Source organism: Ambystoma mexicanum, chromosome 12 (assembly GCF_040938575.1).
Source record: "Ambystoma mexicanum isolate Mex_15411 chromosome 12, UKY_AmexF1_1, whole genome shotgun sequence".
Taxonomy (NCBI): Eukaryota; Metazoa; Chordata; class Amphibia; order Caudata; family Ambystomatidae; genus Ambystoma; species Ambystoma mexicanum.
In genome coordinates this window covers 309,077,250-309,098,702 of record NC_090936.1, presented here as the reverse complement: position 1 = coordinate 309,098,702, position 21,453 = coordinate 309,077,250, and positions in this window count along the sequence as shown.

Below are 21,453 nucleotides of genomic sequence, written 5' to 3'. Positions count from 1 at the left end.
GTCTGAATTACGGTCTGAAAACAGACTTGGGGTTACTTGTGTTTTAGGCTTTCCCATTGGCGCCCAGGTAGGTGCACCCACACATGTGAGGTACCATTTTTATCGGGACTCCTGTGGGAACACGGGACGGTAGGCCATGTGTTGTTGGGGGCATGTTTCGATGGGTGAGCCGAGCGAAATGTGCAGAAAATGTGTTTTTTTCCCCACATTTCGGGCTTTGCAGGGCTATCTGAGCAACAAATTCTGGGGCGATTTGCGCAAACCATACCTCTGCGGATTCCCACTTGTGTCATCAGTTTGGAAATGTATGGGGTTCCATGTTTTCCTTGGTGGCTTGGATACCCGAGGCCCATATCTGTATGGTGTGCCGGTCGGCAGAGAGTCTGAAATTCCGGTCTGAAAACAGAGTTGGTGTTACTTGTGTTTTAGGCTTTCCCCTTGGCGCCCAGGTAGGTGCACCCACACATGTGAGGTACCGTTTTCTTTGGGACATCTATGAGAACGCGGGACGGTAGGCCATGTTTTGTTGGGGGTGTGTTTTGATGGGTGAGCCGAGCGAAATGAGCGAAAAATACGTTTTTTCCCACATTTCGGACTTTGCAGGGGTGTCTGGGTAATAAATTCTGGGGCGATTTGCGCAAATCATACCTCTGTGGATTCCCACGGGTGTCCTCGTTTCGGAAATGCATGGGGTTCCCTGTTTTCCTTGGTGGCTTGGACACCCGAGGCCCATATCTGTATGGTGTGCCGGTTGGCAGAGAGTCTGAAATTCCGGTCTGAAAACAGACTTGGGGTTACTTGTGTTTTAGGCTTTCCCTTTGGCGCCCAGGTTGGTGCACCCACACATGTGAGGTACCGTTTTCATCAGGACAGCTGTCGGAACGCGGGACAGTAGACCATGTGTTGTTGGGGCGTGTTCCGATGGGTGAGCTTAGCAAAATGTGCAGAAAATGTGTTTTTTTCCCCACATTTCAGAAATTGCAGCGGTGTCTGGGTAATAAATTCTGGGGCGATTTGCGCAAATCATACCTCTGTGGATTCCGAAGGGTGTCCTCTTTTTGGAACTGCATGGGGTTCCCTGTTTTCCTTGGTGGCTTGGACACCCGAGGCCCATATCTGTATGGTGTGCCGGTTTGCAGAGAGTCTGAAATTCCGGTCTGAAAACAGACTTGGGGTTACTTGTGTTTTAGGCTTTCCCCTTGGCGCCCAGGTAGGTGCACCCACACATGTGAGGTACCGTTTTCATCAGGACATCTGTGGGAATGCGGGACAGTAGGCCCTGTGTTGTGGGGGCGTGTTCCGATGAGTGAGCTGAGCATAATGTGCGGAAAATTTGTTTTTTTCCCACATTTTGGATTTTGGGGGGTGTCTGGGTAATAACTTCTGGGGCGATTTGCGCAAATCATACCTTTGCGGATTTCCTCATGTGTTCTCTTTTCGGAAACGCATGGGGTTCCCTGATTTCCTTGGTGGCTTGGACACCCAAGGCCCATATCTGTATGGTGTGCCGGTCGCAGAGAGTCTGAAATTCCGGTTTGAAAACAGACTTGGGGTTACTTGGGTTTTAGTCTTTCCCCTTGGCGCCCAGCTAGGTGCACCCAAACATGTGAGGTACTGTTTTCATTGGGACACCTGTGGGAACACGGGACGGTAGGCCATGTGTTGTTGGGGTGTGTTTCGATGGATGCGACAAGCGAAATGTGCGGAAAATGCTTTTTTCCCACATTTCAGACTTTGCAGGGGTGTTTGGGTAATAAATTCTGGGGCGATTTGCGCAAATCATACCTCTGTGGATTCCCACGGGTGTCCTCTTTTTGGAAATGCATGGGTTCCCTGTTTTCCTTGGGGGCTTGGACACCCGAGGCCCATATCTGTATGGTGTGCCGGTCGGCAAAGAGTCTGAAATTACGGTCTGAAAACAGACTTGGGGTTACTTGTGTTTTAGGCTTTCCCATTGGCGCCCAGGTAGGTGCACCCACACGTGTGAGGTACCATTTTTATCGGGACTCCTGTGGGAACACGGGACGGTAGGCCATGTGTTGTTGGGGGCATGTTTCGAAGGGTGAGCCGAGCGAAATGTGCAGAAAATGCGTTTTTTTCCCCACATTTCGGGCTTTGCAGGGCTATCTGAGCAACAAATTCTGGGGCGATTTGCGCAAACCATACCTCTGCGGATTCCCACTTGTGTCCTCTGTTTGGAAATGTATGGGGTTCCATGTTTTCCTTGGTGGCTTGGATACCCGAGGCCCATATCTGTATGGTGTGCCGGTCGGCAGAGAGTCTGAAATTCCGGTCTGAAAACAGAGTTGGTGTTACTTGTGTTTTAGGCTTTCCCCTTGGCGCCCAGGTAGGTGAACCCACACATGTGAGGTACCGTTTTCTTTGGGACATCTATGAGAACGCGGGACGGTAGGCCATGTGTTGTTGGGGGCGTGTTTTGATGGGTGAGCCGAGCGAAATGAGCGAAAAATATGTTTTTTCCCAGATTTCGGACTTTGCAGGGGTGTCTGGGTAATAAATTCTGGGGCGATTTGCGCAAATTATACCTCTGTGGATTCCCACGGGTGTCCTCGTTTCGGAAATGCATGGGATTCCCTGTTTTCCTTGGTGGCTTGGACACCTGAGGCCCATATCTGTATGGTGTGCCGGTTGGCAGAGAGTCTGAAATTCCGGTCTGAAAACAGACTTGGGGTTACTTGTGTTTTAGGCTTTCCCTTTGGCACCCAGGTTGGTGCACCCACACATGTGAGGTACCGTTTTCATCAGGACAGCTGTCGGAACGCGGGACAGTAGACCATGTGTTGTTGGGGGCGTGTTCCGATGGGTGAGCTTAGCAAAATGTGCGGAAAATGTGTTTTTTTCCCCACATTTCAGAAATTGCGGGGGTGTCTGGGTACTAAATTCTGGGGCGATTTGCGCAAATCATACCTCTGCGAATTTCCACGGGTGTCCTCTTTTTGGAAATGCATGGGGTTCCCTGATTTCCTTGGTGGCTTGGACACCCAAGGCCCATATCTGTATGGTGTGCCGGTCGGCAGAGAGTTTGAAATTCTGGTCTGAAAACAGAGTTGGGGTTACTTGTGTTTTAGGCTTTCCCCTTGGCGCCCAGGTAGGTGCACCCACACATGTGAGGTACCGTTTTCATCGGGACACCGGTGGGAACACGTGACGGTAGGCCATGTGTTTTTGGGGGTGTGTTTCGATGGGTGAGCCAAGAGAAATGGGCGGAAAATGCATTTTTTTCCCAACATTTCGGACTTTGCGGGAGTGTCTGGGTAATAAATTCTGGGGCGATTTGCGCAAATCATACCTTTGCGGATTTCCACATGTGTTCTCTTTTCGGAAATGCATGGGGTTCCCTAATTTCCTTGGTGGCTTGGACACCCAAGGCCCATATCTGTATGGTGTGCCGGTCGCAGAGAGAATGAAATTCCGGTTTGAAAACAGACTTGGGGTTACTTGTGTTTTAGTCTTTCCCCTTGGCGCCCAGCTAGGTGCACCCAAACATGTGAGGTACCGTTTTCATTGGGACACCTGTGGGAACACGGGACGGTAGGCCATGTGTTGTTGGGGTGTGTTTCGATGGATGCGACAAGCGAAATGTGCGGAAAATGCTTTTGTCCCACATTTCAGACATTGCAGGGGTGTCTGGGTAATAAATTCTGGGGCGATTTGCGCAAATCATACCTCTGCGGATTCCCATGGGTGTCCTCTTTTTGGAAATGCATGGGGCTCCCTGTTTTCCTTGGGGGCTTGGACACCCGAGGCCCATATCTGTATGGTGTGCCGGTCGGCAAAGAGTCTGAATTACGGTCTGAAAACAGACTTGGGGTTACTTGTGTTTTAGGCTTTCCCATTGGCGCCCAGGTAGTTGCACCCACACATGTGAGGTACCATTTTTATCGGGACTCCTGTGGGAACACGGGACGGTAGGCCATGTGTTGTTGGGGGCATGTTTCGATGGGTGAGCCGAGCGAAATGTGCAGAAAATGCGTTTTTTTCCCCACATTTCGGGCTTTGCAGGGCTATCTGAGCAACAAATTCTGGGGCGATTTGCGCAAACCATACCTCTGCGGATTCCCACTTGTGTCATCAGTTTGGAAATGTATGGGGTTCCATGTTTTCCTTGGTGGCTTGGATACCCGAGGCCCATATCTGTATGGTGTGCCGGTCGGCAGAGAGTCTGAAATTCCGGTCTGAAAACAGAGTTGGGGTTACTTGTGTTTTAGGCTTTCCCCTTGGCGCCCAGGTAGGTGCACCCACACATGTGAGGTACCGTTTTCTTTGGGACATCTATGAGAATGCGGGACGGTAGGCCATGTGTTGTTGGGGGTGTGTTTTGATGGGTGAGCCGAGCGAAATGAGCGAAAAATACGTTTTTTCCCACATTTCGGACTTTGCAGGGGTGTCTGGGTAATAAATTCTGGGGCGATTTGCGCAAATCATACCTCTGTGGATTCCCACGGGTGTCCTCGTTTCGGAAATGCATGGGGTTCCCTGTTTTCCTTGGTGGCTTGGACACCCGAGGCCCATATCTGTATGGTGTGCCGGTTGGCAGAGAGTCTGAAATTCCGGTCTGAAAACAGACTTGGGGTTACTTGTGTTTTAGGCTTTCCCTTTGGCGCCCAGGTTGGTGCACCCACACATGTGAGGTACCGTTTTCATCAGGACAGCTGTCGGAACGCGGGACAGTAGACCATGTGTTGTTGGGGGCGTGTTCCGATGGGTGAGCTTAGCAAAATGTGCAGAAAATGTGTTTTTTTCCCCACATTTCAGAAATTGCCGCGGTGTCTGGGTAATAAATTCTGGGGCGATTTGCGCAAATCATACCTCTGTGGATTCCGAAGGGTGTCCTCTTTTTGGAACTGCATGGGGTTCCCTGTTTTCCTTGGTGGCTTGGACACCCGAGGCCCATATCTGTATGGTGTGCCGGTTTGCAGAGAGTCTGAAATTCCGGTCTGAAAACAGACTTGGGGTTACTTGTGTTTTAGGCTTTCCCCTTGGCGCCCAGGTAGGTGCACCCACACATGTGAGGTACCGTTTTCATCAGGACATCTGTGGGAATGCGGGACAGTAGGCCCTGTGTTGTGGGGGCGTGTTCCGATGAGTGAGCCGAGCATAATGTGCGGAAAATTTGTTTTTTTCCCACATTTTGGATTTTGGGGGGGTGTCTGGGTAATAAATTCTGGGGCGATTTGCGCAAATCATACCTTTGCGGATTTCCTCATGTGTTCTCTTTTCGGAAACGCATGGGGTTCCCTGATTTCCTTGGTGGCTTGGACACCCAAGGCCCATATCTGTATGGTGTGCCGGTCGCAGAGAGTCTGAAATTCCGGTTTGAAAACAGACTTGGGGTTACTTGGGTTTTAGTCTTTCCCCTTGGCGCCCAGCTAGGTGCACCCAAACATGTGAGGTACTGTTTTCATTGGGACACCTGTGGGAACACGGGACGGTAGGCCATGTGTTGTTGGGGTGTGTTTCGATGGATGCGACAAGCGAAATGTGCGGAAAATGCTTTTTTCCCACATTTCAGACTTTGCAGGGGTGTTTGGGTAATAAATTCTGGGGCGATTTGCGCAAATCATACCTCTGCGGATTCCCACGGGTGTCCTCTTTTTGGAAATGCATGGGTTCCCTGTTTTCCTTGGGGGCTTGGACACCCGAGGCCCATATCTGTATGGTGTGCCGGTCGGCAAAGAGTCTGAAATTACGGTCTGAAAACAGACTTGGGGTTACTTGTGTTTTAGGCTTTCCCATTGGCGCCCAGGTAGGTGCACCCACACGTGTGAGGTACCATTTTTATCGGGACTCCTGTGGGAACACGGGACGGTAGGCCATGTGTTGTTGGGGGCATGTTTCGAAGGGTGAGCCGAGCGAAATGTGCAGAAAATGTGTTTTTTTCCCCACATTTCGGGCTTTGCAGGGCTATCTGAGCAACAAATTCTGGGGCGATTTGCGCAAACCATACCTCTGCGGATTCCCACTTGTGTCCTCTGTTTGGAAATGTATGGGGTTCCATGTTTTCCTTGGTGGCTTGGATACCCGAGGCCCATATCTGTATGGTGTGCCGGTCGGCAGAGAGTCTGAAATTCTGGTCTGAAAACAGAGTTGGTGTTACTTGTGCTTTAGGCTTTCCCCTTGGCGCCCAGGTAGGTGAACCCACACATGTGAGGTACCGTTTTCTTTGGGACATCTATGAGAACGCGGGACGGTAGGCCATGTGTTGTTGGGGGCGTGTTTTGATGGGTGAGCCGAGCGAAATGAGCGAAAAATATGTTTTTTCCCAGATTTCGGACTTTGCAGGGGTGTCTGGGTAATAAATTCTGGGGCGATTTGCGCAAATTATACCTCTGTGGATTCCCACGGGTGTCCTCATTTCGGAAATGCATGGGATTCCCTGTTTTCCTTGGTGGCTTGGACACCCGAGGCCCATATCTGTATGGTGTGCCGGTTGGCAGAGAGTCTGAAATTCCGGTCTGAAAACAGACTTGGGAATACTTGTGTTTTAGGCTTTCCCTTTGGCGCCCAGGTTGGTGCACCCACACATGTGAGGTACCGTTTTCATCAGGACAGCTGTCAGAACGCGGGACAGTAGACCATGTGTTGTTGGGGGCTTGTTCCGATGGGTGAGCTTAGCAAAATGTGCCGAAAATGTGTTTTTTTCCCCACATTTCAGAAATTGCGGGGGTGTCTGGGTACTAAATTCTGGGGCGATTTGCGCAAATCATACCTCTGCGAATTTCCACGGGTGTCCTCTTTTTGGAAATGCATGGGGTTCCCTGATTTCCTTGGTGGCTTGGACACCCGAGGCCCATATCTGTATGGTGTGCCGGTCGGCAGAGAGTTTGAAATTCTGGTCTGAAAACAGAGTTGGGGTTACTTGTGTTTTAGGCTTTCCCCTTGGCGCCCAGGTAGGTGCACCCACACTTGTGAGGTACCGTTTTCATCGGGACACCGGTGGGAACACGTGACGGTAGGCCATGTGTTTTTGGGGGTGTGTTTCGAGGGGTGAGCCAAGAGAAATGTGCGGAAAATGCATTTTTTCCCAACATTTCGGACTTTGCGGGAGTGTCTGGGTAATAAATTCTGGGGCGATTTGCGCAAATCATACCTTTGCGGATTTCCACATGTGTTCTCTTTTCGGAAATGCATGGGGTTCCCTGATTTCCTTGGTGGCTTGGACACCCAAGGCCCATATCTGTATGGTGTGCCGGTCGCAGAGAGAATGAAATTCCGGTTTGAAAACAGACTTGGGGTTACTTGTGTTTTAGTCTTTCCCCTTGGCGCCCAGCTAGGTGCACCCAAACATGTGAGGTACCGTTTTCATTGGGACACCTGTGGGAACACGGGACGGTAGGCCATGTGTTGTTGGGGTGTGTTTCGATGGATGCGACAAGCGAAATGTGCGGAAAATGCTTTTGTCCCACATTTCAGATATTGCAGGGGTGTCTGGGTAATAAATTCTGGGGCGATTTGCGCAAATCATACCTCTGCGGATTCCCATGGGTGTCCTCTTTTTGGAAATGCCTGGGGCTCCCTGTTTTCCTTGGGGGCTTGGACACCCGAGGCCCATATCTGTATGGTGTGCCGGTCGGCAAAGAGTCTGAAATTACGGTCTGAAAACAGACTTGGGGTTACTTGTGTTTTAGTCTTTCCCATTGGCGCCCAGGTAGGTGCACCCACACATGTGAGGTACCATTTTTATCGGGACTCCTGTGGGAACACGGGACGGTAGGCCATGTGTTGTTGGGGGCATGTTTCGATGGGTGAGCCGAGCGAAATGTGCAGAAAATGTGTTTTTTTCCCCACATTTCGGGCTTTGCAGGGCTATCTGAGCAACAAATTCTGGGGCGATTTGCGCAAACCATACCTCTGCGGATTCCCACTTGTGTCATCAGTTTGGAAATGTATGGGGTTCCATGTTTTCCTTGGTGGCTTGGATACCCGAGGCCCATATCTGTATGGTGTGCCGGTCGGCAGAGAGTCTGAAATTCCGGTCTGAAAACAGAGTTGGGGTTACTTGTGTTTTAGGCTTTCCCCTTGGCGCCCAGGTAGGTGCACCCACACATGTGAGGTACCGTTTTCTTTGGGACATCTATGAGAACGCGGGACGGTAGGCCATGTGTTGTTGGGGGCGTGTTTTGATGGGTGAGCCGAGCGAAATGAGCGAAAAATACGTTTTTTCCCACATTTCGGACTTTGCAGGGGTGTCTGGGTAATAAATTCTGGGGCGATTTGCGCAAATCATACCTCTGTGGATTCCCACGGGTGTCCTCGTTTCGGAAATGCATGGGGTTCCCTGTTTTCCTTGGTGGCTTGGACACCCGAGGCCCATATCTGTATGGTGTGCCGGTTGGCAGAGAGTCTGAAATTCCGGTCTGAAAACAGACTTGGGGTTACTTGTGTTTTAGGTTTTCCCTTTGGCGCCCAGGTTGGTGCACCCACACATGTGAGGTACCGTTTTCATCAGGACAGCTGTCGGAACGCGGGACAGTAGACCATGTGTTGTTGGGGGCGTGTTCCGATGGGTGAGCTTAGCAAAATGTGCAGAAAATGTGTTTTTTTCCCCACATTTCAGAAATTGCCGCGGTGTCTGGGTAATAAATTCTGGGGCGATTTGCGCAAATCATACCTCTGTGGATTCCGAAGGGTGTCCTCTTTTTGGAACTGCATGGGGTTCCCTGTTTTCCTTGGTGGCTTGGACACCCGAGGCCCATATCTGTATGGTGTGCCGGTTTGCAGAGAGTCTGAAATTCCGGTCTGAAAACAGACTTGGGGTTACTTGTGTTTTAGGCTTTCCCCTTGGCGCCCAGGTAGGTGCACCCACACATGTGAGGTACCGTTTTCATCAGGACATCTGTGGGAATGCGGGACAGTAGGCCCTGTGTTGTGGGGGCGTGTTCCGATGAGTGAGCCGAGCATAATGTGCGGAAAATTTGTTTTTTTCCCACATTTTGGATTTTGGGGGGGTGTCTGGGTAATAAATTCTGGGGCGATTTGCGCAAATCATACCTTTGCGGATTTCCTCATGTGTTCTCTTTTCGGAAACGCATGGGGTTCCCTGATTTCCTTGGTGGCTTGGACACCCAAGGCCCATATCTGTATGGTGTGCCGGTCGCAGAGAGTCTGAAATTCCGGTTTGAAAACAGACTTGGGGTTACTTGGGTTTTAGTCTTTCCCCTTGGCGCCCAGCTAGGTGCACCCAAACATGTGAGGTACTGTTTTCATTGGGACACCTGTGGGAACACGGGACGGTAGGCCATGTGTTGTTGGGGTGTGTTTCGATGGATGCGACAAGCGAAATGTGCGGAAAATGCTTTTTTCCCACATTTCAGACTTTGCAGGGGTGTTTGGGTAATAAATTCTGGGGCGATTTGCGCAAATCATACCTCTGCGGATTCCCACGGGTGTCCTCTTTTTGGAAATGCATGGGTTCCCTGTTTTCCTTGGGGGCTTGGACACCCGAGGCCCATATCTGTATGGTGTGCCGGTCGGCAAAGAGTCTGAAATTACGGTCTGAAAACAGACTTGGGGTTACTTGTGTTTTAGGCTTTCCCATTGGCGCCCAGGTAGGTGCACCCACACGTGTGAGGTACCATTTTTATCGGGACTCCTGTGGGAACACGGGACGGTAGGCCATGTGTTGTTGGGGGCATGTTTCGAAGGGTGAGCCGAGCGAAATGTGCAGAAAATGCGTTTTTTTCCCCACATTTCGGGCTTTGCAGGGCTATCTGAGCAACTAATTCTGGGGCGATTTGCGCAAACCATACCTCTGCGGATTCCCACTTGTGTCCTCTGTTTGGAAATGTATGGGGTTCCATGTTTTCCTTGGTGGCTTGGATACCCGAGGCCCATATCTGTATGGTGTGCCGGTCGGCAGAGAGTCTGAAATTCCGGTCTGAAAACAGAGTTGGTGTTACTTGTGTTTTAGTCTTTCCCCTTGACGCCCAGCTAGGTGCACCCAAACATGTGAGGTACTGTTTTCATTGGGACACCTGTGGGAACACGGGACGGTAGGCCATGTGTTGTTGGGGTGTGTTTCGATGGATGCGACAAGCGAAATGTGCGGAAAATGCTTTTTTCCCACATTTCAGACTTTGCAGGGGTGTTTGGGTAATAAATTCTGGGGCGATTTGCGCAAATCATACCTCTGTGGATTTCCACGGGTGTCCTCTTTTTGGAAATGCATGGGTTCCCTGTTTTCCTTGGGGGCTTGGACACCCGAGGCCCATATCTGTATGGTGTGCCGGTCGGCAAAGAGTCTGAAATTACGGTCTGAAAACAGACTTGGGGTTACTTGTGTTTTAGGCTTTCCCATTGGCGCCCAGGTAGGTGCACCCACACGTGTGAGGTACCATTTTTATCGGGACTCCTGTGGGAACACGGGACGGTAGGCCATGTGTTGTTGGGGGCATGTTTCGAAGGGTGAGCCGAGCGAAATGTGCAGAAAATGCGGTTTTTTCCCCACATTTCGGGCTTTGCAGGGCTATCTGAGCAACAAATTCTGGGGCGATTTGCGCAAACCATACCTCTGCGGATTCCCACTTGTGTCCTCTGTTTGGAAATGTATGGGGTTCCATGTTTTCCTTGGTGGCTTGGATACCCGAGGCCCATATCTGTATGGTGTGCCGGTCGGCAGAGAGTCTGAAATTCTGGTCTGAAAACAGAGTTGGTGTTACTTGTGTTTTAGGCTTTCCCCTTGGCGCCCAGGTAGGTGAACCCACACATGTGAGGTACCGTTTTCTTTGGGACATCTATGAGAACGCGGGACGGTAGGCCATGTGTTGTTGGGGGCGTGTTTTGATGGGTGAGCCGAGCGAAATGAGCGAAAAATATGTTTTTTCCCAGATTTCGGACTTTGCAGGGGTGTCTGGGTAATAAATCCTGGGGCGATTTGCGCAAATTATACCTCTGTGGATTCCCACGGGTGTCCTCGTTTCGGAAATGCATGGGATTCCCTGTTTTCCTTGGTGGCTTGGACACCCGAGGCCCATATCTGTATGGTGTGCCGGTTGGCAGAGAGTCTGAAATTCCGGTCTGAAAACAGACTTGGGGTTACTTGTGTTTTAGGCTTTCCCTTTGGCGCCCAGGTTGGTGCACCCACACATGTGAGGTACCGTTTTCATCAGGACAGCTGTCAGAACGCGGGACAGTAGACCATGTGTTGTTGGGGGCGTGTTCCGATGGGTGAGCTTAGCAAAATGTGCCGAAAATGTGTTTTTTTCCCCACATTTCAGAAATTGCGGGGGTGTCTGGGTACTAAATTCTGGGGCGATTTGCGCAAATCATACCTCTCCGAATTTCCACGGGTGTCCTCTTTTTGGAAATGCATGGGGTTCCCTGATTTCCTTGGTGGCTTGGACACCCAAGGCCCATATCTGTATGGTGTGCCGGTCGGCAGAGAGTTTGAAATTCTGGTCTGAAAACAGAGTTGGGGTTACTTGTGTTTTAGGCTTTCCCCTTGGCGCCCAGGTAGGTGCACCCACACATGTGAGGTACCGTTTTCATCGGGACACCGGTGGGAACACGTGACGGTAGGCCATGTGTTTTTGGGGGTGTGTTTCGAGGGGTGAGCCAAGAGAAATGTGCGGAAAATGCATTTTTTCCCAACATTTCGGACTTTGCGGGAGTGTCTGGGTAATAAATTCTGGGGCGATTTGCGCAAATCATACCTTTGCGGATTTCCACATGTGTTCTCTTTTCGGAAATGCATGGGGTTCCCTGATTTCCTTGGTGGCTTGGACACCCAAGGCCCATATCTGTATGGTGTGCCGGTCGCAGAGAGAATGAAATTCCGGTTTGAAAACAGACTTGGGGTTACTTGTGTTTTAGTCTTTCCCCTTGGCGCCCAGCTAGGTGCACCCAAACATGTGAGGTACCGTTTTCATTGGGACACCTGTGGGAACACGGGACGGTAGGCCATGTGTTGTTGGGGTGTGTTTCGATGGATGCGACAAGCGAAATGTGCGGAAAATGCTTTTGTCCCACATTTCAGACATTGCAGGGGTGTCTGGGTAATAAATTCTGGGGCGATTTGCGCAAATCATACCTCTGCGGATTCCCATGGGTGTCCTCTTTTTGGAAATGCCTGGGGCTCCCTGTTTTCCTTGGGGGCTTGGACACCCGAGGCCCATATCTGTATGGTGTGCCGGTCGGCAAAGAGTCTGAAATTACGGTCTGAAAACAGACTTGGGGTTACTTGTGTTTTAGTCTTTCCCATTGGCGCCCAGGTAGGTGCACCCACACATGTGAGGTACCATTTTTATCGGGACTCCTGTGGGAACACGGGACGGTAGGCCATGTGTTGTTGGGGGCATGTTTCGATGGGTGAGCCGAGCGAAATGTGCAGAAAATGCGTTTTTTTCCCCACATTTCGGGCTTTGCAGGGCTATCTGAGCAACAAATTCTGGGGCGATTTGCGCAAACCATACCTCTGCGGATTCCCACTTGTGTCATCAGTTTGGAAATGTATGGGGTTCCATGTTTTCCTTGGTGGCTTGGATACCCGAGGCCCATATCTGTATGGTGTGCCGGTCGGCAGAGAGTCTGAAATTCCGGTCTGAAAACAGAGTTGGGGTTACTTGTGTTTTAGGCTTTCCCCTTGGCGCCCAGGTAGGTGCACCCACACATGTGAGGTACCGTTTTCTTTGGGACATCTATGAGAACGCGGGACGGTAAGCCATGTGTTGTTGGGGGCGTGTTTTGATGGGTGAGCCGAGCGAAATGAGCGAAAAATACGTTTTTTCCCACATTTCGGACTTTGCAGGGGTGTCTGGGTAATAAATTCTGGGGCGATTTGCGCAAATCATACCTCTGTGGATTCCCACGGGTGTCCTCGTTTCGGAAATGCATGGGGTTCCCTGTTTTCCTTGGTGGCTTGGACACCCGAGGCCCATATCTGTATGGTGTGCCGGTTGGCAGAGAGTATGAAATTCCGGTCTGAAAACAGACTTGGGGTTACTTGTGTTTTAGGTTTTCCCTTTGGCGCCCAGGTTGGTGCACCCACACATGTGAGGTACCGTTTTCATCAGGACAGCTGTCGGAACGCGGGACAGTAGACCATGTGTTGTTGGGGGCGTGTTCCGATGGGTGAGCTTAGCAAAATGTGCGGAAAATGTGTTTTTTTCCCCACATTTCAGAAATTGCCGCGGTGTCTGGGTAATAAATTCTGGGGCGATTTGCGCAAATCATACCTCTGTGGATTCCGAAGGGTGTCCTCTTTTTGGAACTGCATGGGGTTCCCTGTTTTCCTTGGTGGCTTGGACACCCGAGGCCCATATCTGTATGGTGTGCCGGTTTGCAGAGAGTCTGAAATTCCGGTCTGAAAACAGACTTGGGGTTACTTGTGTTTTAGGCTTTCCCCTTGGCGCCCAGGTAGGTGCACCCACACATGTGAGGTACCGTTTTCATCAGGACATCTGTGGGAATGCGGGACAGTAGGCCCTGTGTTGTGGGGACGTGTTCCAATGAGTGAGCCGAGCATAATGTGCGGAAAATTTGTTTTTTTCCCACATTTTGGATTTTGGGGGGGTGTCTGGGTAATAAATTCTGGGGCGATTTGCGCAAATCATACCTTTGCGGATTTCCTCATGTGTTCTCTTTTCGGAAATGCATGGGGTTCCCTGATTTCCTTGGTGGCTTGGACACCCAAGGCCCATATCTGTATGGTGTGCCGGTCGCAGAGAGTCTGAAATTCCGGTTTGAAAACAGACTTGGGGTTACTTGTGTTTTAGTCTTTCCCCTTGGCGCCCAGCTAGGTGCACCCAAACATGTGAGGTACCGTTTTCATTGGGACACCTGTGGGAACACGGGACGGTAGGCCATGTGTTGTTGGGGTGTGTTTCGATGGATGCGACAAGCGAAATGTGCGGAAAATGCTTTTTTCCCACATTTCAGACTTTGCAGGGGTGTTTGGGTAATAAATTCTGGGGCGATTTGCGCAAATCATACCTCTGCGGATTCCCACGGGTGTCCTCTTTTTGGAAATGCATGGGTTCCCTGTTTTCCTTGGGGGCTTGGACACCCGAGGCCCATATCTGTATGGTGTGCCGGTCGGCAAAGAGTCTGAAATTACGGTCTGAAAACAGACTTGGGGTTACTTGTGTTTTAGGCTTTCCCATTGGCGCCCAGGTAGGGGCACCCACACATGTGAGGTACGATTTTTATCGGGACTCCTGTGGGAACACGGGACGGTAGGCCATGTGTTGTTGGGGGCATGTTTCGATGGGTGAGCCGAGCGAAATGTGCAGAAAATGCGTTTTTTTCCCCACATTTCGGGCTTTGCAGGGCTATCTGAGCAACAAATTCTGGGGCGATTTGCGCAAACCATACCTCTGCGGATTCCCACTTGTGTCCTCTGTTTGGAAATGTATGGGGTTACATGTTTTCCTTGGTGGCTTGGATACCCGAGGCCCATATCTGTATGGTGTGCCGGTCGGCAGAGAGTCTGAAATTCCGGTCTGAAAACAGAGTTGGTGTTACTTGTGTTTTAGGCTTTCCCCTTGGCGCCCAGGTAGGTGCACCCACACATGTGAGGTACCGTTTTCTTTGGGACATCTATGAGAACGCGGGACGGTAGGCCATGTGTTGTTGGGGGCGTGTTTTGATGGGTGAGCCGAGCGAAATGAGTGAAAAATATGTTTTTTCCCAGATTTCGGACTTTGCAGGGGTGTCTGGGTAATACATTCTGGGGCGATTTGCGCCAATTATACCTCTGTGGATTCCCACGGGTGTCCTCGTTTCGGAAATGCATGGGATTCCCTGTTTTCCTTGGTGGCTTGGACACCCGAGGCCCATATCTGTATGGAGTGCCGGTTGGCAGAGAGTCTGAAATTCCGGTCTGAAAACAGACTTGGGGTTACTTGTGTTTTAGGCTTTCCCCTTGGCGCCCAGGTAGGTGCACCCACACATGTGAGGTACTGTTTTCTTTGGGACATCTATGAGAACGCGGGACGGTAGGCCATGTGTTGTTGGGGGCGTGTTTTGATGGGTGAGCCGAGCGAAATGAGCGAAAAATACGTTTTTTCCCACATTTCGGACTTTGCAGGGGTGTCTGGGTAATAAATTCTGGGGCGATTTGCGCAAATCATACCTCTGTGGATTCCCACGGGTGTTCTCTTTTCGGAAATGCATGGGGTTCCCTGATTTCCTTGGTGGCTTGGACACCCAAGGCCCATATCTGTATGGTGTGTCGGTCGCAGAGAGTCTGAAATTCCGGTTTGAAAACAGACTTGGGGTTACTTGTGTTTTAGTCTTTCCCCTTGGCGCCCAGCTAGGTGCACCCAAACATGTGAGGTACCGTTTTCATTGGGACACCTGTGGGAACACGGGACGGTAGGCCATGTGTTGTTGGGGTGTGTTTCGATGGATGCGACAAGCGAAATGTTCGGAAAATGCTTTTTTCCCACATTTCAGACTTTGCAGGGGTGTTTGGGTAATAAATTCTGGGGCGATTTGCGCAAATCATACCTCTGCGGATTCCGACAGGTGTCCTCTTTTTGGAAATGCATGGGTTCCCTGTTTTCCTTGGGAGCTTGGACACCCGAGGCCCATATCTGTATGGTGTGCCGGTCGGCAAAGAGTCTGAAATTACGGTCTGAAAACAGACTTGGGGTTACTTGTGTTTTAGGCTTTCCCATTGGCGCCCAGGTAGGTGCACCCACACATGTGAGGTTCCATTTTTATCGGGACTCCTGTGGGAACACGGGACTGTAGGCCATGTGTTGTTGGGGGCATGTTTCGATGGGTGAGCCGAGCGAAATGTGCAGAAAATATGTTTTTTCCCAGATTTCGGACTTTGCAGGGGTGTCTGGGTAATAAACTCTGGGGCGATTTGCGCAAATTATACCTCTGTGGATTCCCACGGGTGTCCTCATTTCGGAAATGCATGGGATTCCCTGTTTTCCTCGGTGGCTTGGACACCCGAGGCCCATATCTGTATGGTGTGCCGGTTGGCAGAGAGTCTGAAATTCCGGTCTGAAAACAGACTTGGGGTTACTTGTGTTTTAGGCTTTCCCTTTGGCACCCAGGTTGGTGCACCCACACATGTGAGGTACCATTTTTATCGGGACTCCTGTGGGAACACGGGACGGTAGGCCATGTGTTGTTGGGGGCATGTTTCGATGGGTGAGCCGAGCGAAATGTGCAGAAAATGCGTTTTTTCCCCACATTTCAGGCTTTGCAGGGCTATCTGAGCAACAAATTCTGGGGCGATTTGCGCAAACCATACCTCTGCGGATTCCCACTTGTGTTCTCTGTTTGGAAATGTATGGGGTTCCATGTTTTCCTTGGAGGCCCATATCTGTATGGTGTGCCGGTCGGCAGAGAGTCTGAAATTCCGGTCTGAAAACAGAGTTGGGGTTACTTGTGTTTTAGGCTTTCCCTTTGGCGCCCAGGTAGGTGCACCCACACATGTGATGTACCGTTTTCTTTGGGACATCTATGAGAACGCGGGACGGTAGGCCATGTGTTGTTGGGGGCGTGTTTTGATGGGTGAGCCGAGCGAAATGAGCGAAAAATACGTTTTTTCCCACATTTCGGACTTTGCAGGGGCGTCTGGGTAATACATTCTGGGGCGATTTGCGCAAATCATACCTCTGTGGATTCCCACGGGTGTCCTCGTTTCGGAAATGCATGGGGTTCCCTGTTTTCCTTGGTGGCTTGGACACCCGAGGCCCATATCTGTATGGTGTGCCGGTTGGCAGAGAGTCTGAAATTCCGGTCTGAAAACAGACTTGGGGTTACTTGTGTTTTAGGCTTTCCCTTTGGCGCCCAGGTTGGTGCACCCACACATGTGAGGTACCGTTTTCATCAGGACAGCTGTCGGAACGCGGGACAGTAGACCATGTGTTGTTGGGGGTGTGTTCGGATGGTCGAGCTTAGCAAAATGTGCGGAAAATGTGTTTTTTTCCCCACATTTCAGAAATTGCGGGGGTGTCTGGGTACTAAATTCTGGGGCGATTTGTGCAAATCATACCTCTGCGAATTTCCACGGGTGTCCTCTTTTCGGAAATGCATGGGGTTCCCTGTTTTCCTTGGTGGCTTGGACACCCAAGGCCCATATCTGTATGGTGTGCCGGTCGGCAGAGAGTTTGAAATTCTGGTCTGAAAACAGAGTTGGGGTTACTTGTGTTTTAGGCTTTTCCCTTGGCGCCCAGGTAGGTGCACCCACACATGTGAGGTACTGTTTTCATCGGGACACCGGTGGGAACACGTGACGGTAGGCCATGTGTTTTTGGGGGTGTGTTTCGATGGGTGAGCCAAGAGAAATGTGCGGAAAATGCATTTTTTTCCCAACATTTCGGACTTTGCGGGAGTGTCTGGGTAATAAATTCTGGGGCGATTTGCGCAAATCATACCTCTGCGGATTCCCAAGGGTGTCCTCTTTTTGGAACTGCATGGGGTTCCGTGTTTTCCTTGGTGGCTTGGACACCCGAGACCCATATCAGTATGGTGTGCCGGTTTGCAGAGTCTGAAATTCCGGTTTGAAAACAGACTTGGGGTTACTTGTGTTTTAGGCTTTCCCCTTGGCGCCCAGGTAGGTGCACCCACACATGTGAGGTACCGTTTTCATTGGGAGACCTGTGGGAACGGGAGACGGTAGTCCATGTGTTGTTGGGGGCGTGTTTTGATGGGTGAGCTGAGTGAAATGTGTGAAAAAAACGTTTTTTTCCCCACATTTCAGACTTTGCGGGGGTGTCTGGGTAATAAATTCTGGGGCGATTTGCGCAAATCATACATCTGTGGATTCCGAAGGGTGTCCTCTTTTTGGAACTGCATGGGGTTCCCTGTTTTCCTTGGTGGCTTGGACACCCGAGGCCCATATCTGTATGGTGTGCCGGTTTGCAGAGAGTCTGAAATTCCGGTCTGAAAACAGACTTGGGGTTACTTGTGTTTTAGGCTTTCCCCTTGGCGCCCAGGTAGGTGCACCCACACATGTGAGGTACCGTTTTCATCAGGACATCTGTGGGAACACGGGACAGTAGGCCCTGTGTTGTGGGGGCGTGTTCCGATGAGTGAGCCGAGCATAATGTGCGGAAAATTTGTTTTTTTCCCACATTTCGGATTTTGGGGGGGTGTCTGGGTAATAAATTCTGGGGCGATTTGCGCAAATCATACCTCTGCAGATTCCCACGGGTGTCCTCTTTTTGGAAATGCATGGGGCTCCCTGTTTTCCTTGGGGGCTTGGACACCCGAGGCCCATATCTGTATGGTGTGCCGGTCGGCAAAGAGTTTGAAATTACGGTCTGAAAACAGACTTGGGGTTACTTGTGTTTTAGGCTTTCCCATTGGCGCCCAGGTAGGTGCACCCACACATGTGAGGTACCATTTTTATCGGGACTCCTGTGGGAACACGGGACGGTAGGCCATGTGTTGTTGGGGGCATGTTTCGATGGGTGAGCCGAGCGAAATGTGCAGAAAATGTGTTTTTTTCCCCACATTTCAGGCTTTGCAGGGCTATCTGAGCAACAAATTCTGGGGCGATTTGCGCAAACCATACCTCTGCGGATTCCCACTTGTGTTCTCTGTTTGGAAATGTATGGGGTTCCATGTTTTCCTTGGAGGCCCATATCTGTATGGTGTGCCGGTCGGCAGAGAGTCTGAAATTCCGGTCTGAAAACTGAGTTGGGGTTACTTGTGTTTTAGGCTTTCCCCTTGGCGCCCAGGTAGGTGCACCCACACATGTGATGTACCGTTTTCTTTGGGACATCTATGAGAACGCGGGACGGTAGGCCATGTGTTGTTGGGGGCGTGTTTTGATGGGTGAGCCGAGCGAAATGAGCGAAAAATACGTTTTTTCCCACATTTCGGACTTTGCAGGGGCGTCTGGGTAATAAATTCTGGGGCGATTTGCGCAAATCATACCTCTGTGGATTCCCACGGGTGTCCTCGTTTCGGAAATGCATGGGGTTCCCTGTTTTCCTTGGTGGCTTGGACACCCGAGGCCCATATCTGTATGGTGTGCCGGTTGGCAGAGAGTCTGAAATTCCGGTCTGAAAACAGACTTGGGGTTACTTGTGTTTTAGGCTTTCCCTTTGGCGCCCAGGTTGGTGCACCCACACATGTGAGGTACCGTTTTCATCAGGACAGCTGTCGGAACGCGGGACAGTAGACCATGTGTTGTTGGGGGTGTGTTCGGATGGTCGAGCTTAGCAAAATGTGCGGAAAATGTGTTTTTTTCCCCACATTTCAGAAATTGCGGGGGTGTCTGGGTACTAAATTCTGGGGCGATTTGTGCAAATCATACCTCTGCGAATTTCCACGGGTGTCCTCTTTTCGGAAATGCATGGGGTTCCCTGTTTTCCTTGGTGGCTTGGACACCCAAGGCCCATATCTGTATGGTGTGCCGGTCGGCAGAGAGTTTGAAATTCTGGTCTGAAAACAGAGTTGGGGTTACTTGTGTTTTAGGCTTTTCCCTTGGCGCCCAGGTAGGTGCACCCACACATGTGAGGTACTGTTTTCATCGGGACACCGGTGGGAACACGTGACGGTAGGCCATGTGTTTTTGGGGGGGTGTTTCGATGGGTGAGCCAAGAGAAATGTGCGGAAAATGCATTTTTTTCCCAACATTTCGGACTTTGCGGGAGTGTCTGGGTAATAAATTCTGGGGCGATTTGCGCAAATCATACCTCTGCGGATTCCCAAGGGTGTCCTCTTTTTGGAACTGCATGGGGTTCCGTGTTTTCCTTGGTGGCTTGGACACCCGAGACCCATATCAGTATGGTGTGCCGGTTTGCAGAGTCTGAAATTCCGGTCTGAAAACAGACTTGGGGTTACTTGTGTTTTAGGCTTTCCCCTTGGCGCCCAGGTAGGTGCACCCACACATGTGAGGTACCGTTTTCATTGGGAGACCTGTGGGAACGGGAGACGGTAGTCCATGTGTTGTTGGGGGCGTGTTTTGATGGGTGAGCTGAGTGAAATGTGTGAAAAAAACGTTTTTTTCCCCACATTTCAGACTTTGCGGGGGTGTCTGGGTAATAAATTCTGGGGCGATTTGCGCAAATCATACCTCTGCGGATTCCGAAGGGTGTCCTCTTTTTGGAACTGCATGGGGTTCCCTGTTTTCCTTGGTGGCTTGGACACCCGAGGCCCATATCTGTATGGTGTGCCGGTTTGCAGAGAGTCTGAAATTCCGGTCTGAAAACAGACTTGGGGTTACTTGTGTTTTAGGCTTTCCCCTTGGCGCCCAGGTAGGTGTACCCACACATGTGAGGTACCGTTTTCTTTGGGAGACCTGTGGGAATGGGAGACGGTAGTCCATGTGTTGTTGGGGGCATGTTTTGATTGGTAAACTGAGCGAAATGTGTGGAAATAACATTTTTTTCCCCAGATTTCGGACTTTGCGTGGGTGTCTGGGTAATAAATTCTGGGGCGATTTGCGCAAATCATACCTCTGCTGATTTCCACAGGTGTCCTCTTTTCGGAAATTGATTGTGTTCCCTGATTTCCTTAGTGGCTTGGACACCCAAGGCCCATATCTGTATGGTGAGCCGGTCGCAGAGAGTCTGAAATTCCGGTCTAAAAACAGACTTGGGGTTACTTGTGTTTTAGGTTTCCCCTTGGCGCCCAGGTAGGTGCACCCACACATGTGAGGTACCGTTTTCATCGGGACACCGGTGGGAACACGTGGCAGTAGGTCATGTGTTTTTGGGGTGTGTTTCGATGGGTGAGCCGAGAGAAACGTGCGGAAAATGCATTTTTCTCCCCACATTTCGGACTTTGCGGGATATCTGGGTAATAAATTTTGTGGGCGATTTGCGCAAATCATACCTCTGCGGATTCCCAAGGACGTTCTCTTTTTGGAACTGCATGGGGTTCCCTGTTTTCCTTGGTGGCTTGGACACCCGAGGCCCATATCTGTATGGTGTGCCGGTTTGCAGAGAGTCTGAAATTTGGTCTGACAACAGACTTGGGGGTTACTTGTGTTTTAGGCTTTCCCCTTGGCGCCCAGGTAGGTGCACCCACACATGTGAGGTACTGTTTTCATCGGGACACCTGTGGGAACGGAAGACGGTAGTCCATGTGTTGTTGGGGGCGTGTTTTGATGGGTGAGCTGAGCGAAATGTGTAGAAAAAACGTTTTTTTCCCCATATTTCAGACTTTGCAGGGGTGTCTGGGTAATAAATTCTGGGGTGATTTGCGCAAATCATACCTCTGCTGATTCCCACAGGTGTCCTCTTTTCGGAAATGCATGGGGTTCCCTGTTTTCCTTGGTGTCTTGGACACCCGAGGCCCATATCTGTATGGTGTGCCGGTTTACAGAGAGTCTGAAATTCCGGTCTGAAAACAGACTTGGGGTTACTTGTGTTTTAGGCTTTCCCCTTGGCGCCCAGGTAGGTGCACCCACACTTGTGAGGTACCGTTTTCATCAGGACATCTGTGGGAACGCGGGACAGTAGGCCATGTGTTGTGGGGGCGTGTTCCGATGAGTGAGCCGAGCATAATTTGCGGAAA